The sequence below is a fragment of the Arvicanthis niloticus genome, chromosome 6 (assembly GCF_011762505.2).
Source record: "Arvicanthis niloticus isolate mArvNil1 chromosome 6, mArvNil1.pat.X, whole genome shotgun sequence".
In the NCBI taxonomy this organism is placed as follows: Eukaryota; Metazoa; Chordata; class Mammalia; order Rodentia; family Muridae; genus Arvicanthis; species Arvicanthis niloticus.
In genome coordinates, this window is record NC_047663.1 from 104,369,808 (window position 1) to 104,392,812 (window position 23,005).

The window sequence follows — 23,005 nt, forward strand, 5'->3', positions numbered from 1 at the left end:
ACCTGACAAACAAAATTTTAAAGCCAGAAGGATTTGGAAGGGGTGTTCCAAGTTTTCAAAGATCACAACTCTTAACCCAGCCTATTAGATCAACATAAGTATTAATTAAAATTCTGTAAAATTTTCCATGATTAAATAAAATTAAATAAATTTATAACTACTAAACAAGGCTACTTCAATCTGAAGAGAAGAATAAACACACTCAAGAAGTTACAATGTGGGGAAATTCAAGGGCAGGGAGATGGGAATGGGTGGGTGGGTGGGTGGGTGGGTACAGGCATACCCTCTTAGAAGCAAGACAAGGGGAGATGGGATAGGGGGGTTCCTAGGTGGGGAGAATGGGGAAAGGAAATAATATCTGAAATGTAAATAAAATATCCAATAAAAATATTAAAAAAATTTAAAAAGAAGTTACAGTTAATAAAAAAACAATGTCAGAACAGTTATTCAAATGACAAAAGAACACCTCAAAATCCATACAATACCAGGGCTTAAGACACATCTTTCAATAATAACTCTTAATATTAATGAAAACAATTCCCCAGTAAAACTATACAAACTAGCAGATTGGATTGGAAAATTGGATCAATTAAAAAAAGCTACATGACAACCAAAAAATACTACCTTAGATTAAAAGGATGAGATGTGGTATATTAAGAAAATGGAACCAAGAAACATTTAGGCACATCTACTATTAAAAAAAATACTTATTTTATTTTACCTGTAGAGGGTTTTACCTGTATGTATATATGTATACTACATGCATTTTTGGTGCTAGGAGAAGTCAAGAGAGGGCATTACAGTCCCTGGACATGGAGTTATTAATGGTTGTGAACCATTATATGGGTGCCGGGTACTAAATCTGGGTCTTTTATAAGAGAACTCGGTGCTCATATCTGCTCAGTCATCTCTCTAGCTCTAAGCATATCTGTTCTAATATATGAAAAAGTAAATTTTAAACTCTAATTAAAAGATATAAGGAAGGTTACTTCATATTCATTAAAGGAAATGCCTATCAAGGTGATATTATAATTCTAAACTTAGATATGACAGCTTCACATAAGACATAGTAGTAAATCTAAATCCAAGGATTAAACCAAGCAGAAATAGTACGTGACTTTAATAACCCACTCTCAGCAATATACAGATGATGTAGAAAAAAATCAGAGAAACACTGGAATTAAACCACATCATAAGTCAATGGACTTAAGAGACACTTATGGAACATGTCACCCAAACAATACACTTTCTTCTTAACAACTCATGGAGCTGTACTCTTTCAAAATAGACTACATATTAATAAGACACAAAGAAACTTTCAACAACTATAGGAAAGTAAAATAACATTCTGTATTTTTGACAACAATGAAATAAAGCTGGGCATCAACTATAGAAAACATATAACCTCATGGAGACTAAACAACATAGAACTGAGTAATAATCAAGTCAATAAATATGTCAAGAAGGCAATTAAAACATTTCTAAAATTGAATGAAAATAAAAACACAATATACCAAAATCTATGGGAAAGATTGAGAGCAGTCCTAATAGGACAGCTTTTAACACTTAGTGCCTACAAACAAAATTTGAGATATCTATACTTAATGACTTCTTGATATAGCTGGTGATTTGGAACAAAACAATAAGTGAAAGAGTAGATAGGAAAGGATAATGAAAAAAGGCTAAAGTTAACAAAATACAAACAAAAGTAAAACAAAACAATTAATGAGTAAATAAAATAGTTCTTATAAAAGACTATTAATAATAAAAATATTTAACAAAATTAGCCAGAAAAAAAGAAAGAGAAGATCCTTAAATAACAAAGAAATATAATATAAAACAGAGATGAAACTAGAGATGTTGGAATAAACATAGAAAAATAAAATTGCAAGGACATACTTGAAAATGCAATATCTTATTAAACTGATAACTCTAAAAGAAACAGACACATTTCTGAGTGCATATGACTAACCAAAGCTAAACCAAAGTAAATAATTTAAACAGAACCATAATAACATTTGTAATTAAAAATATTCCAATTTACTTACAGACCCAGAAGCATTATGCTATTAGCATTTCTGAAAACCTCAATCTTTTCATAAAGCTTCAGATCAAGCAGGACACTTGGAAGACCTTTTGGGTGTAGATTTGGAAGAGACAAGAAGGATTTTATAGGAGAGTTTGAATGAAAGAAAGGGTAGTAAGAAAGGTTAATATATTAATCTCAAAGAAAAGAAAGATGAGGAGGAGAGAAGAGAAGAAGGAGGAAAAAAGAGGAGAGACGAGACGAGACGAGACGAGAAGTGAAGTGAAGAGAAGTGAAGCAAGGTGAAGAGAAGAGAAGAGACGAGACGAGACGAGACGAGACGAGACGAGAAGAGAAGAGAAGAGAAGAAGAGAAAGAAGAAAGAAGAGACAAGAATCACTGCAAATTCATTGATAGACAAATATTATGGAGGCACTGTCTTTGTTATAGTTTCTCTTGTTGTGATAAAACAATGTGTTCTAAACAATTTGGGGACAGATGTGGGTTTTTTTTTTTTTTTTTTTTTTTGTTTATTCTTTCATACCACACTTCATCATCAAAGGCAGTTAGTACAAGAACCAAAAAGGGCAGGAACCTGGAGGAAAGAACTGATGCAGAGGCCTTGTAGAAGTGTTCCTTACTGGCTTGTTCCTTATGGCTTACTCAGCTTGCTTTCTTATTGGATCCAGGATCACTATTTCATGGATTGTATTACCAACAGAGGGATAGCCTCTTCTATAGCAATAACTAATTAAGAAAATGCCCTATGAGTTTACCTACAACCCAATCTTATGGATACATTTTCTCAAATGTTTATTCCTCTCACAGGACTCTATCTTGTGTCAAATGGACATAAAACCAGCAAGCACAATTGACCAATTGTTAACATAGAAACATCATTTTTTAACTAGAACTTTTCCTTTCTCATTTGGTCTCAAGATCTTGTATTAATACATTATATATTATAATATATATTAACAGTATAAAACATCACAAACGTAGAAAGTCTCAGTCTTTACAAACTCAAAATTGCTTTAAAAGTTTAGTCTCAGCTAGTGAGGCATGCCTTTAATCTCAGCACTCAGGATAGAGAGTCAGGCAATATTTATGAGTTCAAGCCCAGCCTGCTCTATGGAGTGACTTCCAGGACAGCCTTGGTTACACAGAGAAACACTATCTCAATCAAAATAAAACAAAACACCCAAACTAACAAACAGTTCAGATTCTTTAAAAGAAATTCAATATTTCTTCTGAAATTCAAAGTCTTAGTAAAACTCCAAAATCTCTTTAAAGGTTAAAGTCTCCTCACGGTTGGCTCCTGTAAAATAAAAATAACTACTTCCTTATTCCAAGAACGAAGAACATGGACACAGTGCATTCAAAATAAAAGAAAACTGAGATCCACTTTATCATTGTCTAGATTTCAAAGGGCTTGGCCATTTAGCACTGCTTTTCCTCCCTGCCAACCACAGCACATGGAACTTCTCTCATAGGCTCAGCACTGTTCCATCCACTGGTTACTGCTGTTCTTGCTGGTGGTTCTATGGTACTCACATTTTCAAAATGATTGAGACTTCTGTTTGTGACTGGGCTCAACTTTTACCACTCACTGCTAACTTCTTAACTCCAGCTCAGTTGCATCAAGTATCCCACAAAAGCAAAGGTATTACTAAAACCACAAAAGCTGGTTTGTTGTTGTTAATCATGGTGATTCTTCATTGCCAGCTAACCAGAACCATAAATTCTTCATTCAAAATATTAGTCAGGCATGATGGAATCTTTGTTTACCTCTGAAACTTCTCAATGGCTTCCCTAGCCCAAAGTTCTTCCACACAATTCTCCTCAAAACATGACCAAGTCTGTGATAGCAATATCTAACATATGGTACTAATTTGTATTGTAATTAAGGATTCTGTTATTGTAACAAGACACCATAATCCAAAGAAATTTGGGGAGGAAAATTTCATTTGTTCTTCCATATCACAGTTTATTATCAAAGACAGAGTAACAAATAAAACAGGGCAGGATCCTGGAAGCAGGGTCAGATGGCTTGTTTTTCATGACTTGCTCAGCCTGCTTTCTTATTATGCCCAGGACCACCATCTGAAGAATGGCATCACCAAAAATGTGGTAGGACCCCTCAAATAAATCATTAATTATGGAAAATTTTATAGATATTATAATATATTATAGAGATATTTCCTCAGTTGAGGGTCATTTTTATTACATGACTCTAGCTTATGTCAAATTGAAATAAAACATAAATTCTCTCAACTAAGTGTTCCTCTTTTCTTAAAACAAGTTTCCATAAAACTAACCACTACAAGAGATATGTGTTCATCCATGTTCATTGCTTCTCTATTCTAAAAAGCCATAAAATATAAAGTGTATATGCTAACGAACTGATAATGAAAATGTGATATGTTCACACAATGGAATATTATTCAGCTATTAGGAAAGATGAAATTCACGAATCTATGAAGCTAGAAATAGTTATTCTGGTTGAGGTAACAGTAAACCCAATTCCAGAAAGGCAAACATTACATCCCTCCCACACCCCCAATATGCTGCTGGCAGCTTTGAACCTTTAGATATATATTTAAATTGGAGTACCCATAAATTTTGTACTCAGGAATCTAGAAATAGGCCATTAGATGGGGCATTTTAAACAAAGTGATAGGAAAACAAGTGTTATGGGGGTGAAGAGGAATAATGGATTGGGAAGAATTAGATGAAGTAGGCATAGAAGGTCAGTGTAGAAAAGTGAATATAAGAATGTAACTAATAATAAAGGCATTTGTAAATGCAATACTGAAACCTACTATTGCAGAAGTTTCCTAAAATTACATACATATATACATATGTATAATATACATAATAAAAGGAATTTAAGTTGAATTACACATCATGGCGAGGGGGAGAAGCTTTCTCTAGACATCAGGTATGAGTTACTTCTTTTTGTGTTATTGGTTAATAGGGCTTCCAAACACTGAAGCTTTTGTTATTTCTTCTAGTAATCATGCAGAACTTGATGATAAGACCCTATTGATGAAGACACTCCAAACTTGAGTCAAAAGACATGTAGAAATCAAGATGATATTAACCTGGAAGCTTCTTTCCTACTAGCTAGTTTCATAATTCTAGAGAGTTCTATGCATGCTACCTGTAATCAACAGTCTTCACCATCGATGAATCCTGTGAGATGCAGTCACAACTGACCTTGCCAAATATGCCCAGTGGTGGCACAAATGGAGGAGTAAGAAACCATTCAAAACTTGGAGCTGACTGTCCTAGGTCTCAGGTAATTACCTAGTACAATTATTTTCTAAAGTTGACACAGCAATAAATTGTCCTCTAGACTTTCATTTTTAGATCTATAGATTTGTGTATCTTTTGACCTTCACTAGAGAAGCATCTTTTTGCAGTAGATGATAGCACAGGGATTAACAACAACATTCAGACTGATAGACAATTAAGTGCTCTGCTCTAAAAGTCTAAATCACACTCTTCCCCAAGGCTCAGGGATCATTAGAAAGAGGAAGAGATTAGAAGAGCCAGAGGAATGAATGTCTGTAGTGAAATAGCATTTGCTAAACAACAACATAGTTGTACACATTAACTTGCAGGGCTATGAATGAATGCACAAGAACTATGCAAGATTAAGCCATCACAAATCCTAGGATGGGTCGGGGGAGGGAAGCTCATGAAATCCCAAGTACAGCTATAGACTTATTAGATATACATAGCTTCATGGCAACTAAGGTCAGTCTTATTCAGGGATAAGTCCCTAACATTTCCCATGCTCCAGTAAGTGGTTCTACACTCATGCACATACTGGAAACTCTAACTGAATCAGTGTGGTTATTGTTATTGAAGTCACTTAAAGTTGAAAGCAAAAAGCAGGGATGGGAATAGGGGAAGAATTGGAGATAAGCTATTGAGGATGGGTTATGGATGTAAACCATTTACATTAGAATACTGAATGTCATCATTTTTTTCCATGTCAAGTTTTTAAATAGATCATTAGAGTGATTTTAGCTTTTATATTTGCATAAGAGAGGTGAAAACTTTTCAAAATGAAACCATTTTCTTCATAGTTTACTTAAATCAGGTATCTGATTTGTTAGTAGATTAAAGCCATTCAACTGCAATAAAGAATCTAAATCAGAGGTTGACAAAATAGGCAAGTATGTGATTATGTTTCTGGTCTTATTCAATGGTTAATCAGAACTAATCTTGTCTTGATTACATTTAAGAAGGATAACACTTCAGTTTTGTATCAGTCAATCATGAAACAAAAACAAATCTATTAAAATACTTTATAATCTTTATATACCCCATTTGTAGTTATAGATATTATTGAATGGCAAGAAGAATATGGACAAAGAGGATTTAAATTTTAATATGTATCAAATTAAAGCTGGAGAGACAAATCTACTGATGTATCTTTAATAAGAAATTATATAATGTGCTGATGTATTCACTTTTACTTTGTAAAAAATATTCTTTAAATGTTATTAATTTGTAGAAGTAAGAAAGAGTGGCCTAATGAAACTTAGGTTCTAATGTCATGGAGCAAGTTTTGGTTTATATCTAAAAATATCACCCAGGGATCATATAGCAAGTATATTCTGTCGTTATAACTATGAAAACTCAATTAACAGAAACTTTAAAGAATATTTCTTATACTTCAATCTGACTGTTACTTTTTAGGTAAAGGGGCCAATGCTGGGACTTTATGAAGCAAAACTTTGAAAAGCCTAAGGATTCCTAATGACTATCTATGGGAAAAATTAAAGAAGAGAAAGCTCTTACAACCAGTACAAGCATTTTCTGAGTTATAAGTACTAATTTCTACTAAAAGAAAGCTACTGTATATACATCAAAACTTTGTATATTAAATAACACTATGCTTGACACATTTTATTTAGGTTTTAACAGAAGAAATTAGAAGAATTTCAGGTTTAAAAATCCTCACTCACAAACAAATTTAAAAAACCCACTCCAAAATGTATCAACGAGACAAATATATTCAGTGACTAATCATATCTATTTCATATGACACTAGTGCTCAATGGAATTAAAAAGCAAATTTTGGGGGTAGGTAGGAGGTTGGTGGGTCCTTCCAGAGTGGTACAGAAACCTGGAAGGTGGGAGACTCTCAACACTCAAAGTGAGGGATCTTAGATGAAATGACTGACAATAGGGAGAGTGAAGTTATAGAGCCCACCTCCAACATGAAGACAGGGCATTAAGTGAAGGAGGTGGGTGTCATTCCATAGTCAATAGCTCTGACCCAGATTTGTTCCTGTCTGAAAGAACTGCAGGGATGTAAATGGAGAGGATCCTGAGGAAAAGAAGGTTCAGCAACAGGCCCAAAGTGATATCTAGCTCAAGGGGAGACCCCAAGGTTTGACACTATTACTGAGGCTATGGAGCTCTCACAAAAAGGGACCTATCATGACTGCCCTCCAAAAGACTCAACAGGCAACTGAAAGACTCAGATGCAGATATTTGCACCCAACCAATGAACAGAAGCTGCTGACACCTGTGGTTGAATTAGGGAAAGGCTGGAAGAAGCTGAGGAGAGGGTGACCCTGTAGGACCAGCAGTCTCAGTTAACCTGGATACCTGAGATCTCTCAAACACTGAACCACCAACCAGGCAGTATATACCAGCTAATATAAGGCCCCAACACATATACAGCAGAGAATGGCTGGGTCTGAGTTTAGTCAGAGAAAATGCACCTAACCATCAAGAGACTGGAGGCTCCAGGGGATTTAGAGGTCTGGTAGGGTGGGGGTGTGACATCCTTGTGGAGACGGAGGTGGGAGAGTTGGGGGTTGGAGGGTAGGGAAGAGTGGGGGTAAAGGGAAAAGAAAAGGACAAGGGAGGAGGTATGGGATGTGGAACAGTCAGGGTAGAATGGAGGGAAATAAAATTTGGAGTTTAAAATAAATAAATTAATTAGTTAAAAAAATTTTTTTTAAAAAGCAATGAAAATTGGTTCACCAGCTACACTGAAACTAATAGAAGAGAAAATGGGGAAAAGCCTCTAACACATGGGCACATGGGGAAAAGTTCCTGAACAGAACACCAATGGCTTATGCTCTAAGATCAAGAATTGACAAATGGGACCTCATAAAACTGCAAAGCTTCTGTAAAGCAAAGGACACCATCAATAGAACAAAGTGGCAACCAACAGATTGGGAAAAGATCTTTATCAATCCTACATCTGATAGAAGGCTAATATCCAAGGTATACAAAGAACTGAAGAAATTAGACTCTAGACAATCAAATAACCCTATTAAAAAATGTGGTACAGAGCTGAACAAAGAATTCTCAACTGAGGAATCTTGAATGGTTGAAAAGCACCTAAAGAAGTGTTCAGCATCCCTAGTCATCAGGGAAATGCAAATGAAAACAACACTGAGATTCCACCTCACACCAGTCAGAATGGCTAAGATCGAAAACACAGGTGACAGCAGATGTTGGCAAGGATGTGGAGAAAGAGGAACACTCCTCCATTGTTGGTGGGATTGTAAGCTGGTACAACCACTATGGAAAGCAGTCTGGCAGTACCTCAGAAAATTGAACATAGTGTTACCTGAGGACCCAGCTATACCACTCTTGGGCATATACCCAAAAGATGTTTCAACATACAACAGGGACACATGCTCCACTATGTTCATAGCAGCCTTATTTATAATAGCCAGAAGTTGGAAAGAACCCAGATGCCCTTCAGCAGAGGAATGGATACAGAAAATGTGTCACATTTACACAATGGAGTACTACTCAGCTATTAAAAACAATGAATTCATGAAATTCTTAGGCAAATGGATGAAGCTGGAAAATATCATCCTGAGTGAGGGGACCCAATCACAAATGAACACACGTGGTATTTACTCACTGATGAGTGGATATTAGCCCAAAAGTTCACAATACCTAAGACACAACGCATAGACCACATAAAACTTGAAGAAGAAGAAGAAGAAGAAGAAGAAGAAGAAGAAGAAGAAGAAGAAGAAGAAGAAGAAGAAGAAGAAGAAGAAGAAGAAGAAGAAGAAGAAGAAAGACAATGTGTGGATGCTTTGGTCCTTCTTAGAAGGAGTATCAAAATACTCAACCAGAGCTCCCAGGGTCTACACCTCCATCCTGTGAACACAAGGGGAGGGACTCATGGCTCCACCTGTATAGGTAGTTGAGAGTGGCCTTGTCAGGCATCAGTGGAAGTAGAGAGCCATGCTCCCTCAAAGTTTGGATTCCCTAGTGCTGGGAATTCAAGAGCAGGGTGGCAGAATTGGGAAGATGGTGGAAGCACACTCTTATAAAGATAGGAGGAGGGGGTATGGGATAAGGGGTTTGGAGGGGAATGGGAGAGGAGATAACATTGAAGGTAAATATGTAAAATATCCAATAAAAACCAAAAACAGATAATGGTTCTGGCAAAAAAATATAGTTTACTTATTTCAAATTATTTTCAATAGTTTCTAGGAGATGCTAATTGGCTAAGATCTTATTTTAAGCTCTCCACAAAAGAATTTAAGTCTTTATAATATTGTCAAGAGAGATGCAAATCCTAATTTTCCTCAAAATTAATTGACAAAAGAGGAGTAATTTTACAAAATATAGAAGAAGCTATTATTACTCGATATATAGATTGATTAGTTGTTGGCTGTTTTATAACAGTCCTTTGATAAAAAAGATTATTGATATAAATTTATATTTCTTTGAATAGTGTCTTCACGACTTTCTGAGTGTGGAAGGAACGGCTACTGGCACTTCTGCCCTGATTTTACAAGAACACTGAAAAATTGGCTTTAAAAACAAAAAAGGAAGAGCTGTTACCTCCCACCCCCACCCCCAAGGAGTCTCCCAGAAATACTCTCCATCATGCCTTGTTCACTTTTAATTTTCTAAAACTGAAAGCTCATGGCAAATCTGCTGTTGATTGTCTCTGGCATCGCTGAGACTAATAAAAACTATGCCACAGCTATGTGGAAGGACCCTCTTACCCTTAAATGAATGGCCCAGACCCAGTTCTCATATGGGGCTGAGGATTGATATGTCTGTTTGATACAACAGAAAGCACAGCTAAATGGCTGCCAAAAAGATTAATGAAATAAATAGATACCCCCACAAAGCCAGGCCCAATTATAAATAAGATGAATAACAATTGACATGCAGGGAAGAGAAATCTCCCTGAGAATTTCCTTCTTATTCCTTTCCAGGTAAAAATGAATCACTTATGGTATCTGCTGTTAGAAGTTCTAATCTTGATGCTGGCCTCTGGACTTATACTACTCAGACCTTCGATGGGCCATTGACAAGGACATCAAACAGCTAGAGATTGACATCACTAATCTGAAGAAATCCCTTGTTTTGCTCTCTGAAGTGATCTCCAAAAATTACAAGGGACTTTCTTGGACTTGATTTACTCTTTTTACAATAGAAAAGACTGTGTATAGCTCTAGACTGTGTACAGCCCTTAAAGAAGAATGTTGCTTTTACATAAACAAGACAGGGATGGTTAAAGAGATCATGAAAAAGGTCAGAGAAAACTTGAGAAAAGACAGAAAGAGAAAGATGAAAGCTGGTACAAGAATTGGTTTTCAACCTCTCCATGGTTGCCAACCCTACTTCCTTCCATCTTGAGACCATTAATTGGGTTATTTTTTGCTTATTTCTTTTGGTCCCTGGGCCTTAAATAGGCTGACTAACTTTGTGAAACAGCAGATAGATAATTTGGTAGCAAAACCTATTAAGATATATTATCATAAGTTAGCTATGGAGGACCACAAGACTCAAGATGAGGTTGTTACTCTATCCAGGTGTTCCCAAATCCCATTCTTCACCCAACCTAAAAGAGGGGACTTCCGCCCCTAGACCAAGCAGAGAGGGGCCACCCAGAACTCCCTCTGATTGGAGATCTGAATTCTTGCTTAGGCTGAGAGGCTAAGCATTGCAAGGGAATATAAATAAAAGTTAAAAATGTCTTTCTGGGTTCCCTGAAAGACATGCCTGACTGCATAGGGGTTGATGTCAAAAGTATCTCCTCTCCAGGAAAAAGACATCAGGATGGGTATGGCCCTCATGCCTCACTGGACGACAGGAGGACTGGAGCCATTACAATGTCCCCTTTAATTACTGGAGGTCAGGTCTTTATCCATGCCTTCACAAAATTAGAATCACCATGGCCCTTCTATACTTGGAGAAGGGAGGAGATGTCAGGGGTAGCCCTGCTTATACACTGAAGGTCTAAAATCAGCCATAGGCCTAAAATCAGCAACAGGCCTGACATACATGCCTGCTAATACAAAGTCTTGGGTCTTTGTGGAAAAACACTGCAACAGATGGCTATATGCTATTGTAAACAGGCAGCTTTGGTGGAAATTTACCAGCCTGAGTAGTCATAGACCTTGTAAATAGGCAGCCTTGGCGGATAGTACCAACTTAGATAAGGACAAGTGAATCATAGGCAGAGTCATAGCAACCTGTCCCCTGAAATTTCACCCAGCTGATACCCTGTTCTGAAAAATATCTGTACTCCCCCTGAACACCTATACTCCTGTGTCATCCCCTTCCCCACATCCTGCCTTTTTGTGTTTATAACCCCAGTATGAAGAAGTAAAAATTATGATTTAATTTTAAAAAATCTCAAAAATAACATAAAACAAAACTACAAAAATAACTGGTCCACAATTTGATTTCCTTGGAAATGTGTAACCTTTTATAGAACGTATATTTGAAGCTAATGTGTTTTGAAAAGATGGTTCTGGATCAAGCAAAAGGAAACACAACTTTTTGTGTAATGGTCAAATTGATCCTCAGTAAAAAGCTTCTAGATTGTTCTAAACAATCAAACAAAAAAGCAAACCTAAATTTTCAGATGATTGCCTCAAAGGAGTAACACATGAGAGTGTTTGGGAATTGTAAAACTGTTTCTTACCATTTTGTATACAGGAAGTTGAATGCAAATATCCACCATACACACACACACACACACACACACACACAGAGAGAGAGAGAGAGAGAGAGAGAGAGAGAGAGAGAGAGAGAGAGAGAGAGAGAGAGAGAGAAAGCAATGTTACAACAAACAAGAGTGAAATTTCCAAGGTTATCAGGGAATACTTGAAAACTTATGCTCCATTAAGATACACAACTAGAATAAGTAAATTTCTAAACCTACTGAAATTAAAGCACAATGATATAAACTTAAACAGACCCATGACAAACAATGTGATTGCTGTAGTAATTCAAACTTTTTCCACAGAGTCCAGAACTTGATAGACTGCTAAATTTTGCCAGTTTTCCAAGGGAGATCTAATACTGATATTTACTCCAAAGTTCAATAAAATAGAAAATTGAACAACCCTACTAAACTCATTCTGCAATGCAGGCGTAACTCAGATAATCAAACTATACAAAGACACAAGAATAAAAACAAGCAAGCAAGCAAGCAAACAAACAAACAAACCACCATAGCACATGCCTGCCAGTAAACAAGTAAGCTGCCTGCAGACATTCTCCACCCTTCCATTCCCCCTAACCCAATCTTTTAGTCTTCCCCTAGCACTGAAACATACCAGCTACAGCCTTCCCTCTACCCTTGCCCATGTCTCCTGAGGATCCCACAAACTATCCCCTCCCTCCCCCCAATTTGTTGCTTAGTTCCAGATCCCAACTCCAGCAGGCACCTCCTGCTAACCCAAGGGCCACTAATCCCAGGGTACAAATAGCCTAAAGGCAGTACCACACCTCTCGTACTCTTCCTGAGATCCAATCCCCCAGTCTCATTCTCAGCTCTATAGTTATAAAACTGCTATGGTCTTCATTTCTTCTGTGATCTTATTCCCAAAGGACCAAAATAACATGTCTTTTAATTTTTTCTTCTGCTAACTCATCCCGGTTACCCAGCCTTCAATACTAGCAGGCATTCCTTGCAAACACACCAGCTGAATAGGCCAGGAAAACAGGCAACACACAGCCACCACACTCTCCAAAATACAGAGAAGAAGCAGAAACCAAAAAAATGAATTAGGAATTTGAACAGGAACTACAGAGAAAAGCTTTATCAACAGAGTATAAGAGTTGGAAGAAGAAACCCTCTGGCTTTGAAGATACAATAGAAGAAATGAATTGAAGAAAATATTAGATCTAAAAATCTCCTGATACAAAACATTTAAGAACTCTGGAAAGCTATGAAAAGATTAAACATAAGTATAGTAGGTACACAGGAAGGAGAAGAAACCCAATTCAATGGTCCAGAAAGTATTTTCAACAAAATTATACAAAAAATATTTCTAACCAAAGGAAGTAAATACCTATAAAGGTACAAGAAGCATGTAGACTTGTTGACTGCTGAGGCAGCTCTAGGGGATTTGTGTGGTCTCGTTGTCAGCACAGCCAGGCCTACACACATGCAACCATGTTCAAGGGACCTGCAGTTGGCATTGATCATGCCATCACCTACTCCTGTTTTCAACAATCAGGGTAACCACACTATGCCCAGCTACATTGCTTTCACAGACACAGAATGGTTAATTGTGGATGCTGTGAAGAATTAGGTTGCAATGAACCCCATCAACAGTTTTTTATGCCAAATGTCTGATGGGATGTAGATTTGATGTTGCTGTCGCTCGGTCTGATATGAAGCCCTGGCCCTTCATGGTGGTGAATGATGCAGGAAGGCCCAAGGTCCAGGTTAAGACAAAAAGTTTCTACCCCGAGAAAGTGTCCTCAATGGTTCTGACCAAGATGAAGGAATTTGCAGAACCTTACCTTGGAAAGACTTGGAAATGCTGTGGTCACAGTGCCAGCTTACTTCAATGACTCTCAGTAGTAGGCAACAAAAGATGCTGGAACTATTGTTAGTCTCAATGTACTTTGAATTATTATTGAACCAACTGTTGCTGCTATTGCTTATGGTTTAGATAAGAAGGTTGAAGCTGAAAGAAATGTGCTGATTTTTGATTCGGGAGGTGGTACTTTTGATATGTCAATCCTCACTATTGAGAATGAAATTTTTGAAGTCAAATAAACAGCTGGAGATACCCACTCAGGTGGAGAAGACTTTGACAACAAAATTGTCAACCATTTCATTCCTGAGTTTAAGCAAAAGCACAAGAAGGAAATCAATGAGAACAAGAGAGCTGTCCAGTGTCTGTGCACTACATGTGAGCAGGCCAAGTGCACCCTCTCCTCCAGTACCCAGGGCAGTATTGAGATTGATTTTCTCTATGAGGGAATTGACTTCCATTTGGTGGTGCCTTCATTATCCAGGCTCAATTTGAGGAATTGAATACTGACATGTTCTGTGGCACACTGGACTCTGTAGAGAAGGCTCTTCAAGATGCCAAGCTAGACAAGTCACAGATTCAAAATATTTATTGTACTGGTGGGTGATTCTTCCAGAATCCCCAAGATTCAGAAACTTCTGCAAGACTTCCTCAATGGAAAAGAACTGAATAGGAACATTAACCACGATGAAGGTATTGCTTATGATGCAGCTGACCAGGCAGCCATTCTATCTGGAGACAAGTCTGTGAACGTTCAGGATTTGCTGTTCTTGGATATCATTCCTTTTTCCCTTGATATTGAAACTGCTGGTGGAGTCATGACTGTCCTCATCAAATGCAATACCACCATTCCCACCAAGCAGACACAGATTTTCACCACCTATTCTGACAACTAGCCAGGTGTAGTCATTCAGATGTATGAAGGTGAAAGGGCCATGACCAAGGAAAACAACCTGCTTGGAAAGTTTGAGCTCACAGGCATACCTCCAGCACTTTGTGGGTTTCCTCAGATTGAAGTTACTTTTGACATTAATATTAATGGCATCCTTAATGTTTCTGCTGCAGATAAGAGCACAGGAAAGAACAAGATCACCATCACCAGTGACAAGGGCCACTTGAGTAAGGAGGATATTGAGTGCATGGTCCAAGAAGCTGAGAAATACAAAACTGAGGATGAGAAGCAGAAAGAAAAAGTTTCCTCAAGAACTCACTGGAGTCCTATGCCTTCGACATGAAAGCAACTGTCGAAGATGAGAAACTTCAAGGCAAGATCAATGATGAGGATAAGCAGAAGATTCTTGACAAGTGCAGTAAGATCATCAGTTGGCTAGATAAGAACCAGATTGCAGAGAAGAAAAAATTTGAACACCAGCAGACTGAACTAAACAAAGTCTGTAACACTATCATTGCCAAGCTATATGAGAGTGCTGGTGGCATGCCTGGAGGAACGTCTGATGGCTTCCCTGGTAGGGCAGCTCCTCCATCTGGTGGGGCCTCTTCAGGCCCCACCATTGAAGAGGTTGATTAAATAGAGAGTATAACATTGTTTTACAGAGACACAATTTAGAACTGCAAATAATATAGAATGTCTAATAAAACTATTTAAATTGGCAAAAGGAAGCACATAGAACAACAAATAGATTAAAACATAAAAGAACCCCCCCTCACCAAGTTATAATCAAAATAATAAACATAAAGAGCAAAGAAAGAAATACTAAAAGCTGCAAAGGAAAAAGACAAAGTAGTAAAATATGTTAGAATTACACTCGACTTCTCAGTCTTAAAGCCAGAAGGACTAGACAGATGTGCAATAGACTCTAAGAGACCACAGATGTTAGAACAGGCTACTATTCCCAGCAAAACTTTCGGTCACCATAGATAGAGAAAATAAGACATTCCATTATAAATCCAATTTTAAACAATATCTATCTACAAATCCAGAACTACAGAAGGTATTAGAAGGAAAACAACCAACCTATGGAGATTAACTAAGTAATCTCACATCTGCAAAACCAAAAGCAGGAAAGCACATGTGTAGACATTCTAATATTTAACAAAATAGACTTTAAACCAAAACTAATCAGAAGAGATGAGGAAGAACACTACATACTCATCTAAGGGGAAAAAAAGCTTCCAAAATGAAATTTGAATTTTTAACATTTATGCCACAAACACTAAGGAACCTAAGTTTGAAAAAAAAAAAAAAAAAAAAAACAAAAAAAAAAAACCCCACTACTACAGTATTGACCCATATACACTGGTACTGGGAGCCTTCAATACTGCTCTCTCACCAGGAGACAGGTCATCCAGACAAAAACTAAACAGGGAAATTCTAAGGTTAACTGAAGTTTTAAATCAAATGGACCTAATAGATACTTGCTGAACACTTCATTCAACCACTAAAGAATATCAACAACTCTTGGAACTTTCTTCAAAATTAACCACATATTCAGACACAAAGCAAGTCTCAACAGATAAAAGAAAATTGAAACAACTCCCAGCATTCTGATACCAAAAATAGCAGAAACAACAGAAAGCTTCATAGAAACATAAAAACTCTTTACTGAATAAAAAGTGAGTCAAACAGAAATAAAAAATTAAAAATTTTGTAGAATTGAATGAAGATAAACGTACAACATATTCAAACTTATGGGACACAGTGAAAGTGCTGCTAAGAGGAACATTTCTAACACTAATTGCCTACATAAAACAACAGGAAAGATCTCATACTAGCAACTTAACAGCACATCTGAAAGCTCTAGATAGAAGGTTAGTCTAGATGAATCACCCCTCCTAACATTGTGATTTTTTTCCTTTGTCTATTGGCTTAAAGGCATCAGAATCCCAAGGTGGCTAGGGGGAGTCTGAACTTCCTCTTCAATGGAGCATTTGTTGTGTCTTCTGGCAGGATCACTCTCTACCTGGGACCAAAACTTCTAGCCCAGCAAACTTAAGGTTGAAGAAGCAGGAAACAAATATTTCCCTATTTTGTCACTAGGGTGGGTACTACTGAGTGGAACCTGTTGTGGGATATCTAGAAGAGAAGACTTATCAGACATGGATTTAAGCCATAGGAAGTCTTTATTAGCCACCTGGCAAGCACATTAGGTGTTTGGGATCTCTCTGAGCCTTTCTCAGGGTGAGCTTTTAAGCACAAAAGCCATGTTCTTGGTTGAGATATTTTAGTTAACAAGAATAGTTAGTAAGAAGCATAACTACAGAAGCCAAAAGCAAGGTTAGTACATTTAGAGACTTTACCAATACTACGGATCAGGTGTTTGTTTTCATTTTGGCATGCTAAATTTTATAGCTTGAATGGTGTTTCCCTCATTGAGTCAGTTGTGCTCAGGTCTGGATATCTACTAAGGTCTGGAGCCCTGTTTTAAACATTTCTTTTTCCATCTCTTGATTTCTAAATGTGTGAATCTTTGCTATGGGGGAAACTATACTATATATTGAAATTCAAAGTATATATATTGCCTTCTAGGAAAGCCAGTGCAAGCCCTCCAAACTAATTCCACTTCACTAGTGCTGTATTTGTGTCTTTAAAAGTCAATTTCATTGGCTATCAAGCCAGCTGCTTAAGAATTGTGACATAGTAACACCAATGAATTCTATGCAAGATATGAATGTGTAGTGATAATAATTAACCTAAGACAATGAAATGTGGAGCAGAAGGAAAACCACTGAACAGGGAAAAAAAGGACAATTCTGAAACACAAGAGCTGGTGCTTTGCCTGCTTATGTGAGAAAATAATAAACAAAGATGTTACAACTTATGTCTTTGATTCATGGCCTTTTTCAAACTGCCATACATACAAGGAGACGCTTTCCTCACTTGGAGGATGTGTTATTCAGGGTTCTCTAAAGAAACAGAATTGACAAAATGAATATCATATACATGTATGCACACACATATATACATATATAAGAATCATATATACAGGTATACATAAACCATATATGATTTATTAGAATAGCTCATAGGCTGTGGTCTGCCTATATTAACAATGGCGTTTCCTCTTGCTGGAAACACCAAGAGTCTTGTAGTTGTTAAGTCTATGACTCTGATGTCTCAGTTGGTCTTCAGTCTACGTTAGAATTCAAAATATGTAGGTTCTAAGTTTAATAACAGAATGCTTCACTGCTAGGGCCAGCTCTGGTGGTTCTTCTTGAGGCAGTGGAGGGGAAAGAGGGTCAGTGGGGTTAAGACTTGATCTTAAAAGATACTTAGGTTTGCTGTATAACAATATAAAACGCTTACCTGCTTTAAGTCTAAGTCACTTTGCTTCAGTAGCTGATGTGCCTTTTGAGTTCCTCTGGGGTGAGAAACTGTTTAGCATCTCATCTGAAAGAACAGGAGATTAAGTGAAGTAGCCTTTGTTCTATTGCTTGGTTCTAACTTTCAGCCTGCTAGTTTAAGTTGCAGGAAGAAAAAAAGGACACTTTGAAAAGTGAGTTTAGCCTTTGTATCTAAGTTCTAAAAAAGTTCCCCATGAAAGCTCTCCAAGAAAGACAGGAAAAGGGCTTGTAAGAAAAGGGGTCTAAGAAAAAATGGGATAAGCAGTGTTAAGAAAGGGGGGGAAGGAGAATGTTCTTTTCTCTTTGTCCTCAGCACTTAAGTATCTTTCAGAATATATGATCATGCAGTAAAAAGTTTATCACAAGTTTACACATAAATTCAAATCATAAATTGAATAAGAAGTTTACAACAGAGAATGTTTACATGCATATCCATTAGACATAATTATCTGGATAAACATTCATCATCTATCCCAAGCTCAACAGGTTTATGGAGAGTTAAAAAACCATAATTTTTGTGACCAAGGCATTAGTGAACTTTTGAATAGATAAACCCAGTCAATATTTTATCTTCTGTCTTAGCACCTATAGTTAAATCATTAGTTCTCTTTTTATGACTTTTGGTTAATGGCTTAACTAACCTCTTGGAATGTGCTCTGAGCAGTAGAAGCCTGCCTGCTATCTCAGAAGCAATTAAGTTATAACACTAAAGACTGGTAGAAGTCTCATTGCAGTTTTAATTATCAGAGATAGCCTAATAGCAGTCTCACTATAAAAGAGCTTAATAATTACTAATATAATCTTAAGAATTCTTATAGGATCATGATTAAGAATTAAGAAATACTCTATTTGTCTATATAGTATCACTACAAGGCAGTACTTCTTTGTTGTTCTGCAGAGATCTGCCCAAAAGAGTGGACTAATACCTAGTGATTGTTAGACATATTTAATAATGACAGATAAAGCATATTAATAGCAGGAATCTTTCCTAAAATAAAATGAATGTTTTTCTAGCTCAAAATTTTTCCTGGGCCTTGCCTATCAAAAAAAATTTATCATAGATTTTAACCCAAGGTAGACCCATCTCAGGAAGACCACCGGCTAGTTTTTAGCTTCTCCTATGATGGCTCCTGACACCTCAGCAACAAGACAGAAGAACTTGCCAGGGAGAGTGAGAACAAGTAGGTAAAAAACAATCAGTCACTCCTTCCATGTTTTCTTTTTCTTTTCTTTTTTTAAATATAGGTTACCACCAGAAAATATAATCAGGATTTAGACTGAGTCTTCCCACTTCAAGTATTCCATATAAGAAAATTCTTCAAAGTCATGTGCAGCTTTTTGGGTTGTACTTGATTACAGTTGTTGCTAAAATGACAACCAAGATGTTTTTGTTTATATGTATGCAGAATATAGTGTGTGTGTGTGTGTGTGTGTGTGTGTGTGTGTGTGTGTGTGTGTTTAAATGTCATTTTATCACTGTGGGTGATAAAAACCCTCCATAAGAGTCACAAACTACCTAACAAAAGCCTCAGTATCAAGTCTGAGATATCGTCTTTTGTGTTGCTGGTCAGAGGAATCAAAGAAACTTCCAAAACAATGTAGCATGTTGGTGTTGCCCTTGGATGCCTCCTAAAAATAGAAGATAAATTCTTCTTGCTGCATATATCATGCACGTTAGACACAGGGCTCAGAGAATTTGATCTAAAACCGACCTAAAGCTTTCTCCCTGAAGACTAGCTTCTGTTATACTGGACAGTAATATGCAAGCTGCTAATGGAGGGAAGTTGTGATGTCTATGAATCACAACAATGACCATCATGGTAAGCTAAACCTAAAAGTACAATAGCAGCTTTTATATCTTAGTGGTATCTACCACCTGTCTAATTCAACTCAACAACCTCTTAGCAAGGCAGAAACCAAGCCTGTTACTACAAACTTAGCCAACTGCAAAAGACTAGTGAAGTCATGGGTCTTAGAAGAGAATCTACAACTGCTGCTTTTCTTAACCAGAATAATTTCTAACTGCATTCTAAAGGGTTATCCTCATGCCTACAGATCACTGCTGCAGCCATCATCCCTCAACAAAGAGCATCCTTTTGAAGATTCAGGAGATAGTTACAGAAATCCTCAACTAGTCAAATTGCAAAGAACAAACAATGATGGGCTGCTCAGAACCACTCCATACATCTACATCATAACCCTTAAACTTCAGGCTCAGAGAACATTGCAGAAGGGAACTCAGGAAGACTGTAAAAGAAAGAGGATCAGGAAGTCAGTTGTAAGATTGTTTCTTTTAGCTAAGATAGGGAAGCTATACTCAATCTTAACGACATGGCTACCTAAATAAGACTTACATAATTCCCCAAACAGTCGACATCCAGTGAAGATGAGGGAAATCTCACAGGCCTCAAATTCAGATGAAGAGTTACAGGCAATTAACAACTGTTGAGAGAGGGAGAATTATTCATTTTCTTAGATAAGACTTCAAATTTGTTATTGAATATAGAGTGATCAGCCCTAGAAACAATTACATGCATGTAACATTAAATGAAAATAGTATGTTTCTTTCTATGTGTATTAATATATAGCTGTATGTAAGAATGGTTAAAGAAGAGCAGCCTGGAATTTAAAAGGCAGGTGGAGGGGACATGAGAAGGATGGGGAAAAAGATGAGGAAAATGATGCTATTGTATTTTAATTAAATAATAATAATAAAGATTATAGAAGTAGAACAGAAAGGGTTTTCTATATGAACAGTGGTATCTCTAGGTAAGAGAGGCACTATGATAGGAAGGACTCAAATGCAATCCAGATTATCTGAAAAATTGATAAAAAAAATTCCTAATGATTTTACTTTTTATGTATTGGGAGGAAGAAATGAGGAACAAGAGTATGCTCCTTGCATACTTAGTTTTCCTTGTCACAAACTATATAATGAGCCTTTGCTGATTTCGTAATATTACTTAAGCTGAACATTAACTTTCTTAGGAAAGATTCATCAGAGTAGTGTGACATTTGAAACCTCTCCTGTCTCTGAGCTTCACTCTTCACATCTGACTGTAGGTTTGACTTCTCTTTGAGGTGGCATTTTCTTTCCTTTTCTAGTATGTATTATTGGACAATATGGAGTACAATAGGTGCAAAGACCCGAGATACTATACCAGCTGATTTCTAGTCAGGTTTAGCATCTACAGAGCACTGAGAGTTCAGGAAGAACATAAAGGTAGACACAGAATCTTTTTCTCTGACACAGAGAGCACCTCTCAGTGACTGATCTCCATGCATCTATGGTGGACCACTGGGATTTCATAGCATAGCCTACCTTCTACTGACTACCCACTCATCTTACCCTGCGTTTCAGTTCTCACATTATCTGGGGACCTATTGCATTTATTATTTTTTCTCTGTTTTAAACATTTACTATATGTTTTTCTAGCTCAAAATTAATAATAAATTTTAGCTTGACTTGTGGATTAAAGCCCCTGAAAATTATAAGTGAGTCTACATTAATTTTGGTTCAATCATAGTATGACTAATTCCTCCAAAGTTTCCTTAAGGAAGATGGTACATTAAATAGTTCTCTCACAGGGGAAAAAATAAAAATTTTAACTTAATTTGGAATTTTAGTTGGATTACCAGAATTTAGTACACAGAGTTAATTTTACATTTGTTGATTATGTTCCCATTAGATGGGAATCATACTAGACAAGTTTCATTTCATTGTAACAGAAATTTCAAGAAAAATTTTTACTCTCTTCATAACACTAAGCCTCTCAGATGCATCTAAGTGGTTGGTTCCTGTGTCTCTACTTACTTCATCAAATAAGTATATCCCAGGCACAGAACCCAAGGGTGCCCTTTTGATGATTCAGTTCTATTCTAATTTCTTTACTTGCTGACTTCATCAAAGAGAACCTCCTCAGTGATGTTGTGGGCAGAGTGTGTTGTATGATTTGGAAAGTTCAAATAAAGTTTTCTGAGACGAAAAGAATGATGTTTCTTACACTCTGTTAAAGTCATCTGCTGTGCTACTCAATGGCTTTAAATGTAAGGGTTGTGGCACAGATGTATGTATTGTGTGTGGACACCCATGGCTTCTGCATTTTCAATTCAGTTGTGAATTTTTATGTTGATCTCCATTTTTCTCTTGGTATAACCTAAATTCTTAATGGACACTGTTGAATCCAATGAACATATGTTCATCAGAAATGAAGTGAATAGACACTCTGTATTTCAAAGTGTGAATACTTTATTAATTTCCTATCTTTAGCGGAAGTTTTTTTTCAATCTTCAGTATAATATGAATATGAAAAAGGAAATTTCATAAACTTGAAAGTAAAAAGTCTAGGTTATAAAACTAGATAAAATGAATGAGGTTTTTGAAGGTCAATGGGCAGTACTCTTTTTCTGTGACAAATTGAGCAGATCAATATAAACATGAAAATTGATTAGGAAGATAGAGAATAACTGCAAGCACTGTTGGAAATCCCAAAGCCCTTTCCAGAAAAAATAAACTCACTGAAAAATTGCATACCATCTTTGAGTTCTCAGACAGAAGGGTGGTCTTCTGGACTACTTCTATGGAACATATCTGGTACTGTTCTTAGTGTGATTGCTCCTTGGAGCAGGAACAAAGACAAGTAAACTCAATCTACTGATTCTTTACAGAGAGAGAAGAGCAGGCTCAGTTGAAGACACTTAATTGTCTGTTTAGATCCACCACTGCTATGACAGTCATCCTTTTAAAGTGGATAGATAATACAGAATGATAGAGATTTCCTACTCTTATACAACATGAAATAGAAGTAAAAGGGTCCATCATTAAATACACAAAAAATATGTGTAAGGATATTTTACCATTAGATAATATCTCATGGCA

At 36.7% G+C, this 23,005-nt stretch overlaps 1 pseudogene; it reads left to right on the forward strand.

Annotated features, from left to right (window-relative positions):
* Positions 1 to 13,454: 13,454 nt before the first annotated feature.
* LOC117711332 (heat shock cognate 71 kDa protein pseudogene) lies at positions 13,455 to 15,352 on the forward strand (annotated as a pseudogene).
* Positions 15,353 to 23,005: the final 7,653 nt, after the last annotated feature.